At 42.9% G+C, this 15,391-nt stretch overlaps 1 protein-coding gene and 1 long non-coding RNA gene across 2 annotated transcripts in view; both read right to left on the reverse strand.

Moving 5' to 3' along the window:
- LOC138672052 (acyl-CoA dehydrogenase family member 11-like) overlaps window positions 1–15,391 on the reverse strand; it is a 239,854-nt gene that overhangs the window by 171,190 nt on the left and 53,273 nt on the right. The window lies entirely within an intron of this gene.
- LOC138672060 (uncharacterized) lies at window positions 391–12,837 on the reverse strand. The gene is made up of 2 exons (XR_011319558.1): window positions 12,747–12,837; window positions 391–1,711 (listed from the first exon to the last, which is right to left on the reverse strand). It is a non-coding gene; the product is annotated as an uncharacterized lncRNA (long non-coding RNA).

Genomic DNA, 15,391 nt, shown 5'->3' on the forward strand with positions numbered 1-15,391 from the left:
TACTCAGGCTGGCTGTAAATCATTCAGCTGAGGCGATGAAAACTAAATCTCTGAACACTAATCACCCGAGCATCGAGTACAAATCGCTCATCACTAATAATAATTTTTATTTATTTATATAGCGCCAACATACCTGCAGACCTAATTTTATCCTATAGACCAGACGATTGATCAAATGTTTAGGTTGGGAGTCACTTAGCTAATAATGATCACAGAATAATAAGATTTCACTTATCCTTATCCTATAATAACATGTATAGTAGAAGAACAGTAAAAACTCTACACTTCAAGAAGCCAATTTCCACCAAATAAGATATGATCTTACTGCCATTAACTGGAACAAACACCACCAGAAAAAAATCAGTGTACAAACGTCCACAAACTAATATCGAGGTCACAATACAAAAAGTTTATTAAATACACAGAATAGACCAAAAGACAGTACAGATAATAAAAGGGTAACAGATCTTCCCACATAAGAAATAGGCGGAAAAGGGCCGTATGTGAAGACACCTGGGAGACAGCATAGAGTCACAAATGTACATACAAGCAGGGCATCCTGCACCATGAGCATGTCTCACATCACATACCTGTAAATACAGCAGGGTCACATAGAGGCACTCCCGCCCTCCCCTGACGCGCGTTTCGGAAGTATAACAACTTCCTTCCTCAGGGGGAATACACAGTGGAGATGGGTCACCATTAAATAAAGAGCAGGGCCGGAAGTGTACACCGGCCGGCACAGGAAAACCCGCCCACCCCACAAGCGCCTCACCACACCGCCGACGTCAGGACACCAGGGACCCCACGTGACCATGACGTCCGGCAGTAGGCGGAGCCACCGGGCGGGACAAACATGCCCACCCTGAAGCGCCGCACTGACCGCCGACGCCAGGCCACCAGGAGCCCCAAGCGACCACTACGTCAGATGGAAGGCGGAGCCAACAAGCGGGACAAGGCGGGACCCAGCCGCACGGAAGCACAGCCGCGGCCATATTCTAAAAGGGCATAAACATACTGTATCTAGCGCTGAAGCAAAACAAGGCTGCACTCATAATAAGCTCACGAGTGAGCAGCCACTGACGGGGGATGCACCCCACACATGCCGGCAACCGCAGAACCGCAGATGCAGGGACGCATGGGGCCCCATGCGACCACTACATCCGACGGGCAGCGGAGCCCGCATACACAGGGAACAGCCCCCCACAAGTGGCATATAGACATAAATAACATATCTGCAACTACCTATAACCAGATAAAATACATAGTACATCCGGCAGTTCAAATGACAAGTATATATCAAAAAGAAATATACATAGTGTACACAAATATTAAATAGCATGTAACAGTACACAACAATTTGATATGATGAAAAGTAGAAGTGGCCGCATAGCTGCGACATACCATGACCATATCTCATATTCTGTATTCAATAATATATTATTTAATAAAACATAACATATATGCTACTAGTGTAGCTGATAGCATAATAAATAAACTCCATATGAGTAACAGCATATGATGTCCATAGTCCAAATAGCACAGCAACCAAATGCCATACAGATAGCAACATGTGGCATCCGCAGCCCAACTTAGATGTCGAGTCCACATCATGGTCAAATTCAGCGCACAGAGAAACAGATGAAGTACAGAAGAGCAGCTTTCTTCCACACAAGACATACCGCACATCCAATGGATATAAATGGTGACACTAAAAAACGGAAAAAACATAATTAAAATCACATAAAACCAAGAAAATGCGGAAAACTCCGCACCCCTTGATACACATCACCCCGCGGACTCCAGAAATGGGGCAAACGAGAGGCACTCATTAAGGCCAAAAGGGTGGACTGTATTGAGAGTCCAGATCCACCTCGTCTCCAGCCTCGCCAAACGCTCAGATAACCCACCACCCCTAATATTGATTTTCAGGGCATCGATACCACGTACCCTCAGTAGGGTACTATCACAATTATGCATATTTCTAAAATGCCGTGGTATCGTCTTAAGTGTGGATGCGTCCGCATGGCGGGCCGCCGCCTGGATACCCAACACGTGCTCCCTCGTGCGGACCTTAAGTTGGCGAGTTGTTAATCCAACATAAATAAGGCCGCACGGGCACGTGGCATAATAGATCACGTATCTAGTCGTACACGTGATACGCTGCCTAATTTCAAATGACCTTGTGCCCTCGGAGTTGGAAAAATTGTTGCACCGGTCAATGTTGGGACAAGCGACGCACCCACCACACGGAGCACATCCACCTCTCCTTTGAAAGCTATCCAAGAAGGTGGGCAACGGGCGCTCGGGATAGTGGCTGGAGACGAGGTGGTCCCTTAGGTTCTTTGCCATTAACTGGGAAAACATCTTTAAACGGGTTACCGGGCCTTGGGGTACAAGTCTGCAGTCACTGTACGTGACTGAAGTCTTGTGAATCCTCACTACGTGCGCACTATGTGTATTCTCTGGTGCCGGCGCCGAGAGCAGGCGGTCAAGTGAGTGCAAGTATGCGATCTGTAGACTTCAGGCCACATTTCGATTAGACATGTCCAGCCTTCCTCAATACACTCGCATTCAGTGAGGCAGCCACATCTAGTCAGCATTTGACAGCATATATGCAAATCGCACCCACTGCTCCCAGCAGTAAAATTCTCACAATGGCACATTGCAGGTGCTGTGAGCTTTCACAAGTCTGCAGTCAGATAGTGTGACTGCAGACTTGTAGCCTAAGGGCAGACAACTCCTATTCAGTGACCCTGACAGAGTCAAACATATCTGGATGAGATAATGCAGCCAGTGTCGGATACGATACATGCTGCTCCTGAATTGTGTAGAATGTATAACTGGTCAGGTTTTCGACCAGACGATTTTCCTTTTCTGCACTTTCATTTCCTCTTCCCTTTCTTCCAAGACCTATAACTTTTTAATTTTTTGGGTTACATAGCTGTATATGTTTTTTGGGGGTTGGACAAGTTGTAGTTTTTAGTTGCAAGATTCATTTTATCATGTGATGTACTGGCAAAAAGGAAAAAAAAGTGGGGTGAAATTGAGAAAAAAAAATGTAATTCTGCAATTATTTTCTTGATTCTATGATATTCGATGATTGGTAAACATGTCTTGTGAAAATAACGCTCCATGTAAGTACAGTCATGGACAAAAATTTTGAGAATGAGACAAATATTAATTTTTCCAAAGTCTACTGCTTCATTTTTTCTAATGGCAATTTGCATATACTCCTGAATGTCAGAGTGATCAGCTTAACAGCAATTACTGTACTTGCAAAGTCAATATTTGCCCAGAAAATGAACTTTAACCCCCAAAACACATTTCAACATCATTGCAGTCCTGCCTTAAAAGGAGCAGCTAACATCGTTTTAGTGATTGATCCATTAACACAGGTGTGGGTGTTGATGAGGACAGGGCTGGCGATCAGTCAGTCATGATTAACCCCTTTCTGACATTAGACGTACTATCCCGTCGAGGTGGGGTGGGCCCGTATGCCCACCGATGGGATAGCACGTCATACGCGGCCGATCGCGGCCGGGTGTCAGCTGCCTATCGCAGCTGACATCCGGCACTATGTGCCAGGAGCGGTCACGGACCGCTCCCGGCACATCGCGATCAAACATGATCGCGATGTGCCGGCGGTATAGGGAAGCTTCCCGCAGGGAGGGGGCTCCATGCGGGCTTCCCTGAGCCCCCCGCAGCAACGCGATGCAAGGGTCTCCCTACCTCCCTCCCTGTAGCAGGCCCGGATCCAAGATGGCCGCGGCATCCGGGTCCTGCAGGGAGGGAGGTGGCTTCACAGAGCCTGCTCAGAGCAGGCACTGTGAAGCCTGCATAGCTCTCTGACAGATCGGTGATCTGACAGAGTGCTGTGCAAACTGTCAGATCACCGATCTGTGATGTCCCCCCCTGGGGCAAAGTAAAAAAGTTTAAAAAAAAAATTTCCAAATGTGTAAAAAAAAAAAAAAAAAAAAAATCCTAAATAATGAAAAAAAAATATATATATTATTCCCATAAATACATTTCTTTATCTGAATAAAAAAAACAAAAAACAATAAAAGTACACATATTTAGTATCGCCACGTCCGTAACGGCCCAACCTATAAAACTGGCCCACTAGTTAACCCCTTCAGTAAACACCGTAAGAAAGAAAAAAAAAACGAAGCAAAAAACAACGCTTTATTATCATACTGCCAAACAAAAAGTGGAATAACACGCGATCAAAAAGACGGATATAAATAACCATAGTACCGCTGAAAGAGTTATCTTGTCCAGCAAAAAACGAGCCGCCATACAGCATCATCATCAAAAAAATAAAAAAGTTATAGTCCTCAGAATAAAGCGATGCAAAAATAATTATTTTTTCTATAAAATAGTTTTTATCGTATAAAAGCGCCAAAACATAAAAAAATGATATAAATGAGGTGTCGCTGTAATCGTACTGACCCGAAGAATAAAACTGCTTTATCAATTTTACCAAATGCAGAACAGCATAAACGCCTCCCCTAAAAGAAATTCACGAATAGCTGGTTTTTGGTCATTCTGCCTCACAAAAATCGGAATTTAATCAGCGATCAAAAAATGTCACGTGCCCGAAAATATTACCAATAAAAACGTCAACTCGTCCCGCAAAAAACAAGACCTCACATGACTCTGTGAACCAAAATATGGAAAAATTATAGCTCTCAAAATGTGGTAACGCAAAAAATATTTTTTGCAATAAAAAGCGTCTTTCAGTGAGTGACGGCTGCCAATCATAAAAATCCGCTAAAAAACCCACCATAAAAGTAAATCAAACCCCCCTTCATCACCCCCTTAGTTAGGGAAAAATGAAAAAAATGTATTTATTTCCATTTTCCCATTAGGGCTAGGGTTAGGGCTAGGGTCAGGGTTGGGGCTAGGGGTAGGGCTAGGGTTAGGGCTAGGGTTGGGGCTAGGGTTAATGCTACAGTTAGGGTTGGGGCTAAAGTTAGGGTTGGGGCTAAAGTTACGGTTAGGGTTTAGATTATATTTACAGTTGGGAATAGGGTTGGGATTAGGGTTAGGGGTGTGTCAGGGTTAGAGGTGTGGTTAGGGTTACCGTTGAGATTAGGGTTAGGGGTGTGTTTGGATTAGGGGTTCAGTTATAATTGGGGGGTTTCCACTGTTTAGGCACATCAGAGGCTCTCCAAACGCGACATGGCGTCCGATCTCAATTCCAGCCAATTCTGCGTTGAAAAAGTAAAACAGTGCTCCTTCCCTTCCGAGCTCTCCCGTGTGCCCAAACAGGGGTTTACCCCAACATATAGGGTATCAGCGTACTCAGGACAAATAGGACAACAACTTTTGGGGTCCAATTTCTCCTGTTACCCTTGGGAAAATGCAAAACTGGGGGCTAAAAAATAATTTTTGTGGGAAAAAAAAGATTTTTATTTTCACGGCTCTGCGTTATAAACTGTAGTGAAACACTTGGGGGTTCAAAGTTCTCACAACACATCTAGATAAGTTCATTGAGGGGTCTAGTTTCCAATATGGGGTCACTTGTGGGGGGTTTCTACTGTTTAGGTACATTAGGGGCTCTGCAAACACAATGTGACGCCTGCAGACCATTCCATCTAAGTCTGCATTCCAAATGGCGCTCCTTCCCTTCCGAGCCCTACCTTGCGCCCAAACAGTGGTTCCCCCCCACATATGGGGCATCAGCGTACTCAGGACAAATTGGACAACAACTTTTGAGGTCAAATTTCCCCTCTTACCCTCGGGAAAATACAAAACTGGGGGCTAAAAAATAATTTTTTGGGGAAAAAAATTTTGTTTTATTTTTACGGCTCTGCATTATAAACTTCTGTGAAGCCCTTGGTGGGTCAAAGCGCTCATCACACATCTAGATAAGTTCCTTAGGGGGTCTAGTTTCCAAAATGGTGTCACTTGTGGGGGGTTTCTACTGTTTAGGTACATTAGGGGCTCTGCAAACGCAATGTGACACCTGCAGACCATTCCATCTAAGTCTGCATTCCAAATGGCGCTCCTTCCCTTCCGAGCCCTCCCATGTGCCCAAACAGTGGTTCCCCCCACATATGGTGTATCATCGCACTCAGGACAAATTGGACAACAAATTTTGGGGTCCAATTTCTCCTGCTACCCTCGGGAAAATACAAAACTGGGGGCTAAAAAAAAATAATATTTGTGGGAAAAAATGTTTGTTTTATTTTTACGGCTCTGCATTATAAACTTCTGTGAAGCCCTTGGTGGGTCAAAGCGCTCAAAACACATCTAGATAAGTTCCTTAGGGGGTCTACTTTCCAAAATGGTGTCACTTGTGGGGGGTTTCAATGTTTAGGCACATCAGGGGCTCTCCAAACGCAACATGGCATCCCATCTCGATTCCAGTCAATTTTGCATTGAAAAGTCAAATGGCGCTCCTTCGCTTCCGAGCTCTGTCATGCGCCCAAACAGTGGTTTACCCCCACATATGGGGTATCAGCGTACTCAGGACAAATTGTAAAACAACTTTTGGGGTCCAATTTCTCCTGTTACCCTTGGTAAAATAAAACAAATTGGAGCTGAAGTAAATTTTTTGTGAAAAAAAGTTAAATGTTCATCTTTATTTAAACATTCCAAAAATTCCTGTGAAGCACCAGAAGGTTTAATAAACTTCTTGAATATGGTTTTGAGCACCTTGAGGGGTTCAGTTTTTAGAATGGTGTCACACTTGGGTATTTTCTATCATATAGACCCTTCAAAATGACTTCAAATGAGATGTGGTCCCTAAAAAAAAATGGTGTTGTAAAAATGAGAAATTGCTGGTCAACTTTTAACCCTTATAACTCCCTAACAAAAAAAATTTTGGTTCCAAAATTGTGCTGATGTAAAGTAGACATGTGGGAATTTTTTACTTATTAAGTATTTTGTGTGACATATCTCTGTGATTTAATTGCATAAAAATTCAAAGTTGGAAAATTGCGAAATTTTCAAAATTTTCGCCAAATTTCTGTTTTTTTCACAAATAAACGCAGGTACTATCAAAGAATTTTTACCACTAACATGAAGTACAATATGTCACGAGAAAACAATGTCAGAATCACTGGGATCCGTTGAAGCGTTCCAGAGTTATAACCTCATAAAGGGACAGTGGTCAGAATTGTAAAAATTGGCCCGGTCATTAACGTGCTAACCACCCTTGGGGGTAAAGGGGTTAAGTAAGAATACAACCAACACACAGAATGAGCAATGGACGGCACTAGAGAAGCACAAATCAATATGGACATTAACTCCTTAAAGAACATCCGAAAAATATCCGAAAAATACGCAGGTGGCACGTATGCTCTGGGTGTACGGTGCTCAGCACTGATAAACAATCCACAGTAAATTCGATGAAACAAGAAAAGAAAACAGTGCGGCACTCACCCTTTTTGAAGCTGTGAAATCGTGCTCTTTATTGGAGAAAAATATATTTAAAACATCCGTTAGGACATGAGGTCAGCGAGAGGGTGCGGAGGTGGAGTGTGGACGACGGCCGTTTCGCACGGTATGTGCTTCAACGGGTCCACCCTTGGGGGTAAAGGGGTTAAGTAAGAATGACATCACTGGACACTTTAAAAGGAGGCTGGTGCTTGGTATCATTGTTTCTCTTCAGTTAACCATGGTTATCTCTAAAAAAAAACACGTGCAGCCATCATTGCACTGCACAAAAATGGCATAACAGGGAAGAGTATCGCAGCTACAAAGATTGCACCTCAGTCAACAATCTATCGCATCATCAAGAACTTCAAGGAGAGAGCTTCCATTGTTGTCAAAAAGGCTCCCGGGCGCCCAAGAAAGACCGGCAAGCGCCAGGACCGTATCTTAAAACTGTTTCAGCTGCGGGATCGGACTACCAGCAGTGCCGAGCTTGCTCAGGAATGGCAGCAGGCTGATGTGAGTGCTTCTGCACGCACTGTGAGGTGGAGACTCTTTGAGCAAGGCCTGGTTTCAAGGAGGGCAGCAAAGAAGCCACTTCTCTCCAGAACAAACATCAGGGACCGACTGATATTCTGCAAAAGGTACAGGGAGTGGACTGCTGAGGACTGGGGCAAAGTCATTTTCTCTGATGAATCCCCTTTTCGATTGTTTGGGACATCTGGAAAACAGCTTATTCGGAGAAGAGGTGAGCGATACCACCAGTCTTGTCTCATGCCAACTGTAAAGCATCCTGAAACCATTCATGTGTGGGGTTGCTTCTCAGCCAAGGGAATCGGCTCACTCACATTCTTGCGTAAAAACACAGCCATGAATAAAGAATGGTACCAGAATGTCCTCCAAGAGCAACTTCTCCCAACCGTCCAAGAGAAGTTTGGCGCCCAACAATGCCTTTTCCAGCATGATGGAGCACCTTGCCATAAAGCAAAGGTGATAACTAAATGGCTCATGGAACAAAACAGAGATTTTGGGTCCATGGCCTGGAAACTCCCCAGATCTTAATCCCATTGAGAACTTGTGGTCAATCATCAAGAGACGGGTGGACAAACAAAAACCAACAAATTATGGCAAAATGCAAGCATTGAGTATGCAAGAATGGACTGCTATCAGTCAGGATTTGGTCCAGAAGTTGATTGAGAGCATGCCAGGGAGAATTGCAGAGGTCTTGAAGAAGAAGGGTCAACACTGCAAATATTGACTTGCTGCATTAACTCATTCTAACTGTTAATATAACCTATTGGTACTCATAATATGATTGCAATTATATTTCTGTATGTGATATAAACATCAGAGAAACACTAATAAAAACCAGAGGGCAGCAAATCATTTGAAAATATAATTTTGGTGTCATTCTCAAAACTTTTGGCCATGACTGCACAATTACAAAAGGTACCAAACTTGAATAGCATTTTTTTTTTAAGAGGTGAAAAAAATCTGAATTTCGTATAAAGGTATAAAAAAAATGTTTTGGCTTGTGTCACCATTTTCTAATCTCTGTAATATTTTTATTTTTCGGCAACTGAAGCTGTGCGAGGGATGTTTTTTTTTGGCAAGTCTAGACATTTGTATTGACACCATTTTGAAATAGCTTAATCTCATTGCATTTTCTTTGCGGAAACAAACAAAAAAAACAAAACACGCAATTCTGGAGTTTTAATTTTCTTTCTTATTACGGGATCTACTAATTTTATGTTTTAATAGAGTGGACTTTTACAGATGCAATTATTTTTTTTACATTTTTCGTTTTTCATGGGAATGATTCAAACTCTCTAGTTTTAACTTTTTGACTTTTTTTTAGTCCCCTTAGGTAACTTGAACCTACAATCAACCAATAATGTACACTATATGTTGCAATATCACAGGCTGGTCTTTGTAGATGCACCACCATGGCAGGCACAGGAGTCTTCAGCAAACCTCCAGCTGTCATGGCAACTTATTGGCAGCCAGTGGTTGTGTCAATGGGAGACCTCTTTGTGAGTGGAACTGCGCAACATGTTAGGGCATGTTAGGTTAGGCTATGGGTTGAACTAGATGGACATATAGTCTTCCTTCAACCTTAATAACTATGTAACTATGTAACTATCCCTGTGCCACTGCACTACACACAATATATGGCTATATAGAGCTCCAGAGCCATAAGGAGCTCAATGAATGACAAAAAGAAGGCATTTGGAGAACTAATGAAAAAGGGTGGGGATTAATAAAAAATTATTGACAGAATAATAAATTGTGTAAAAATAAATAAATAAACAAATCAAATCAGCAAAGATTGAGACATAGAGCCTCATTGCCAAAGAAAGTAAAAATAACCCAAAAATATTCTTCTACTAAATAAGCAAACCAGAAATTATTGTCCCCCTCTAAAATAACTTAGGTGAAATGGTAGTAAAGGATGTGGAAAAAGACAGTCTATAAAATGCCTTATTCTCAGATGTCATGATCATAAATGCTCCATTAAAAGTCACCTTCTTAACCCCGCAGATAATATGTTGTGATGCCTCAAAAACACTAAAATAGACAAATCTCTGGATCTGGATAGAATATACCTTAGGTGTTAAGACAGATTATTATTTCTAATACTCAAGGATTCCACAATAGCAAGGTTCGCACCAGAGCACTGGCACATAGCAAATGCAGTAAAAATATTCAAACTATAGGCCTGAAATTTTAATTTCTACTGTGGGAAAAACCTTTGATGGTTTTCTAAGAGATGCCATCTTGGAGTATTTAAAAAAACTTACCTTATAACCCAATATCAGTATGGGTTTATGAGATATTGGTCCTGTCAGATTAATCTAATAAGCTTCTATGAAGAGATAAGTTGCAGTCTAAAATGCAGGGTAACCCTGTGGAGATTCTAGATCTGGACTTTTCAAAAGCACTTGTTCTCATTTTATAAACCAACCTTTCATATGGCACAAATTCAAACGGACTAGAGGAAAATATGTTATTAGGCAAACAACGTGCTCCGTTATAGGAAACATAGTATGGTAATTAATGGAAGACACTCTGACTGGGTTACAGTCAACAGTGAGGCACAACACGGGTCAGCTCTTCAGAATATATTTATTAATGTCCTGATAGAGGACATACAAAGTAGCATTTCAATATATGTACGCTCGATTAAGCTGCGAAAGTTAATCAACACCAGGTTATCTAGTGTGAGGATTCACAAGATGAATAATCACAACTATGATTGAGCATTATGCGGTAGCATACTGTATATTACATGGCTGGTTATATATCCATTATATGCTTAAACACTTTACTAGGCCCAAAATCCTACATGTCCTCTTCATTGTATTGTATTTCACTGGTATACATCATTTGTAGGATTTAGGGTAAGTTCACACAGGGCGTTATTTGCGCTGCTTTTTTTTAATGCTAATTTTCAGCTGCTTTTTACAATACCCGCAAAGCCTATGAGATTTCAGAAAACTCATGCACGCACATTTTTTTTTTGTATGATCAGTATTTTGTGGTTTGCTGCGTTTTTTGGACATAGAGCATGCCACTTCTTTCAGCGGTTTTGCAGCTTTTTTCACCCATTGACTTGAATGGGTCTTAAAAAAAAAGCAGCAAAAACGCAGCAAAAAGGCAGGTATCATATGGGGGAAGACTAGGCCTAAACTTAAATTATCTACTCTGCAGAGACCGAAAAAAGGGGGTGGGGCGGCCTTACCAAATTTTTATTTGTACTATCTTGCTGGACAAGCTAAGGCGATAAATAAATGGATGCCCAATAACTCTCTGCCCAATTCTGAGAGTCATTTACTTCACTCTGCCCGGATTGATTGCCCACTGGGGTTCTTGGAGATAGAGAAAGTCAGTACTCCTCGTTTACTACCTTTACTCCGATTGGCAAGATTAATATGGAGACAAATTAAAAGAGTTATTAAATTTGTAGATATAGTAGCTGAAATGCCATTGTGGAATAATAGTTGTATCCCAGAGCTACTGAATCACCCGTCTACTGATTTTTGGATCTCATATGGTGTTCTCTCGGTAGGTGACGTACAGTACATGCCCAAGGGGTTTTTGTATCCTTTGAACAACTGCAAAATACTTATAACATCGCGAGATCTCAATTTTTCCGGTATCTACAGCTAAGGTCAGCTTTCCAGTCGCACATGCGAAGTGTTGGTACAGGTCGAGCGATTTCATCTTTACCTCTGATAGGCATCCTCAAATCGCAGGGACCCCTGTTATGGCTGGCAATCAGGCAACACAGCGTGCAGTAATCAGCGCACATACAGAGATCTGGCAATAACCAAAAACAATAGGACGAGCTCTGAGACGTGGAATCTCTGTAGACTGCAGTACCTGATCTATCCTCACACAACTATAAGCAGCAGTGGATTGCGCCTATAACTACCTATGCAACTCGGCACTGCCTGAGGAGCTGACTAGCCTGAAGATAGAAATACAAGCCTGACTTACCTCAGAGAAATACCCCAAAGGAATAGGCAGCCCCCCACATATAATGACTGTTAGCAAGATGAAAAGACAAACGTAGGAATGAAATAGATTCAGCAAAGTGAGGCCCGATATTCTAGACAGAGCGAGGATAGCAAAGAGAACTATGCAGTCTACAAAAAACCCTAAAACGAAAACCACGCAAAGGGGCAAAAAGACCCACCGTGCCGAACTAACAGCACGGCGGTGCACCCCTTTGCTTCTCAGAGCTTCCAGCAAAAGTTAATAGCAAGCTGGACAGAAAAAACAGAAAACAAACTAGAAGCACTTATCTAGCAGAGCAGCAGGCCCAAGGAAAGATGCAGTAGCTCAGATCCAACACTGGAACATTGACAAGGAGCAAGGAAGACAGACTCAGGTGGAGCTAAATAGCAAGGCAGCCAACGAGCTCACCAAAACACCTGAGGGAGGAAGCCCAGAGACTGCAATACCACTTGTGACCACAGAAGTGAACTCAGCCACAGAATTCACAACAGACCCCAAGGACTCATTTCCTCTTTGTATACGTATTTATTATCTGTCGGAGATGGGTCCACCATCAATTCTATCAAAGGGAAATGGGAGGAACTTCTTCCCGATGTACTGGGAGAGGAATGGGAGGAAATTTTGGAATCTCCAACTAAAGTTTCTCCTTCAGTAAACAATAAGATGACCCAGTTATATATTATATACCAGACTTATTTGACTCTGACACGACTTTTCAAAATGGGTCGCCTCCTCTCGTCAGATTGTTTACGGTGTCGTACACATGATGCAGATTTTATTCACATGATTTGGAGGTGCCCGGTAGTTCTACATTACTGGAAAGAGGTGACGACACTACTAACATCTTTATTGTCGATTCCTGTCCCACTTGAGCCATTGACCTGTTTATTCGGGGTACGGGATGCGGAAACTTGGGATCACTATACTGGGATCTTCCTTCGAGAGACACTCTTCATGGCACGGAAGGTGTTGGCATTAAGATGGATGGGTGGTTCCCCCCTGACTCTCAGGGCTTGGATGGATTTGGTGAATTCGATTATCCCGTATGAAAAAACACGCAGTGTATTACCCCTGTAAATTTTGGATAGGATACATCTCTGTAATTATCTGTAGCCTATAACTGACAATGACAAATGCAATCTGTGTAATGTTTGTTTTATTCTGAAATTAATAAACGAATTAAAAAAAAAAAAGGCAGGTATCATTATTTGCTGCATTTTTGCTGCTGAAAATCCAAGGACAATAGCATGGACAAAAAGGGAAAAAAACGCAACAAAAATGCACCTAAACTTACATTTTTGACACAATAGCAATCAGCTTCTTTCCTGCCTAGAAGATCAGGTTTTGCTGCAGAAAAAAGGCAGCAAAAACGCCCTGTGTGAACTTACCCTTAGGGTATGTTCACACGTTCAGGATTTCCATCCTTTTTTTTTCAGGACAGTTTTTTTAAAAAACTGCAGCTCTTGGCAGAAAACGCAGGTCCTTTTTTTGTCCTTTTTTGATGCGTTTTTTGATGCGTTTTTTGATGCGTTTTTTGATGCGTTTTTTTATCCTTTTTTTATGCAGTTTTCTATGCAGAGACTGTGTGTTTCCTAGGAAGCTTTTTAGGGCTAAAATGGCTGAAAATACCCTAACCCTACCCCTAACCCTACCCCTACCCCTAACCCTACCCCTAACCCTAACCCTACCTTAGTGAAAAAAAAAAAAAAAAATTCTTAATTTTTTTATTGTCCCTACCAATGGGGGTGACAAAGTGGGGGGGGTGTCATTTACTATTTTTTTATTTTGATCACTGAGATAGGTTATATCTCAGTGATCAAAATGCACTTTGGAGCGAATCTGCCAGCCGGCAGATTCGGCGGGCGCACTGCGCATGCGCCCGCCATTTTGCAAGATGGCGGCGCCCAGGGAGAAGACGGCCGGACGGACACCGGGACGCCGGGTAAGTATAAGGGGGGGAGATTAGGGCACGGGGGGGGGCATCGGAGCACTGGGGGGGGCATCGGAGCACGGGGGGGGGGGGGGGGGGCATCGGAGCACGGGGGGGCGGGATCGGAGCACGGGGGGGCAGCCACACTCCGCCCACGCACTTCCGCCCGCTCCCCCGCACTTCCTGCTGCAGCGGTTCTGCACATCAAATCGCAGTAAAACCCGCAGATATATTTTTGATCTGCGGGTTTTACTGCGATTTTGACCTCACAATGGAGGTCTATGGGTGCAGAACCGCTGCGGTTCAGGAAAAAGAAGTGACATGCTCCTTCTTTTTTGCCGCAGCTATTCTGCGCGGCTTTTTAAACGAAATTACGGACCATGTGCACAGCAGTGACTGTTTTCCATAGGGTTACATTGTTATGTACCCTGCATGGCCTTATAGTTTATTTTTTACATTACTGCATTTTTCCATTGTGTATCGGTTCTCTCATTTCAATTAATTTCATTGTAAAATTTAAAGGCAATCTGTCAGCAGGTTTTTGCTATGTAATCTGAGGACAGTATGAGGTACGGGTTAAAACACATAATTCTGTGATGTCTCACTTACCAAGTTGTGTGCAGAGGTTTACTTACAGAGAAGGTTTTATCATTGCTGTGACTAGCAGGCACTTCGCCCCTTCCAGCTCTACTGCATTCTAAATCTAAGAATTCTAATTGTATCACAACTGCTACACTCAGTAAAGTAAGTGATACATCATTGGATTCAGGGTCTCTTTTTCTACTTCATCATAATGTTAGATGAGGTAGCAAAAACCTGGTAACAGATTCCCTTTAAAGGGAACCTGTCACCCCCAAAATCGATGATGAGCTAAGGCCACCAGCATCAGGGCCTTATTTACAGCATTCTGGAATGTTTTAGATAAGCCCCCGATGTATCCTGAAAGATGAAAAAAAAAGAGGTTAGATTATACTCACCCAGGGGCGGTCCCACTGCGGTCCGGGGCCTCCAATCTTCTTACGATGACATCCTCTTCTTGTCTTCACACTACGGCTCTGGCCCATGCGCACTTTGTCTGCCCTGTTGAGGGCAGAGCCAAGAACTGCAGTGCGCAGGTGCCGGGAAAGGTCAGAGAGGCCCGGCGCCTGCGCACTGCAGTACTTTGCTATGCCCTCAACAGGGCAGACAAAGTACGTCTGCGCCGGAGCATGAAGACAAGAAGAGGATGTCATCCTATGAAGATGGTAGGCCCCGGACCGGACCGTGACGCCCACCGCAGCGGGACCGCCCCTGGGTGAGTATAATCCAACCTCTTTTTCTTATTTTTCAGGATATATCGGGGGCTTATCTACAGCATTCCAGAATGCTATAGATAAGCCCCTGATGCTGGTGGGCTTAGCTCATCGTCGATTTTGGGGGTGACAGGTTCCCTTTAAAAGAAAAATTGTGAAATCGTGGCACTAGATACTGTGGCTTGCGAAAGTATTCGGCTCCCTGGAACTTTTCAACCTTTTCCCACATATCATGCTTCAAACATAAAGATACCAAATATACATT

The sequence above is a fragment of the Ranitomeya imitator genome, chromosome 1, assembly GCF_032444005.1.
Source record: "Ranitomeya imitator isolate aRanImi1 chromosome 1, aRanImi1.pri, whole genome shotgun sequence".
In the NCBI taxonomy this organism is placed as follows: domain Eukaryota; kingdom Metazoa; phylum Chordata; class Amphibia; order Anura; family Dendrobatidae; genus Ranitomeya; species Ranitomeya imitator.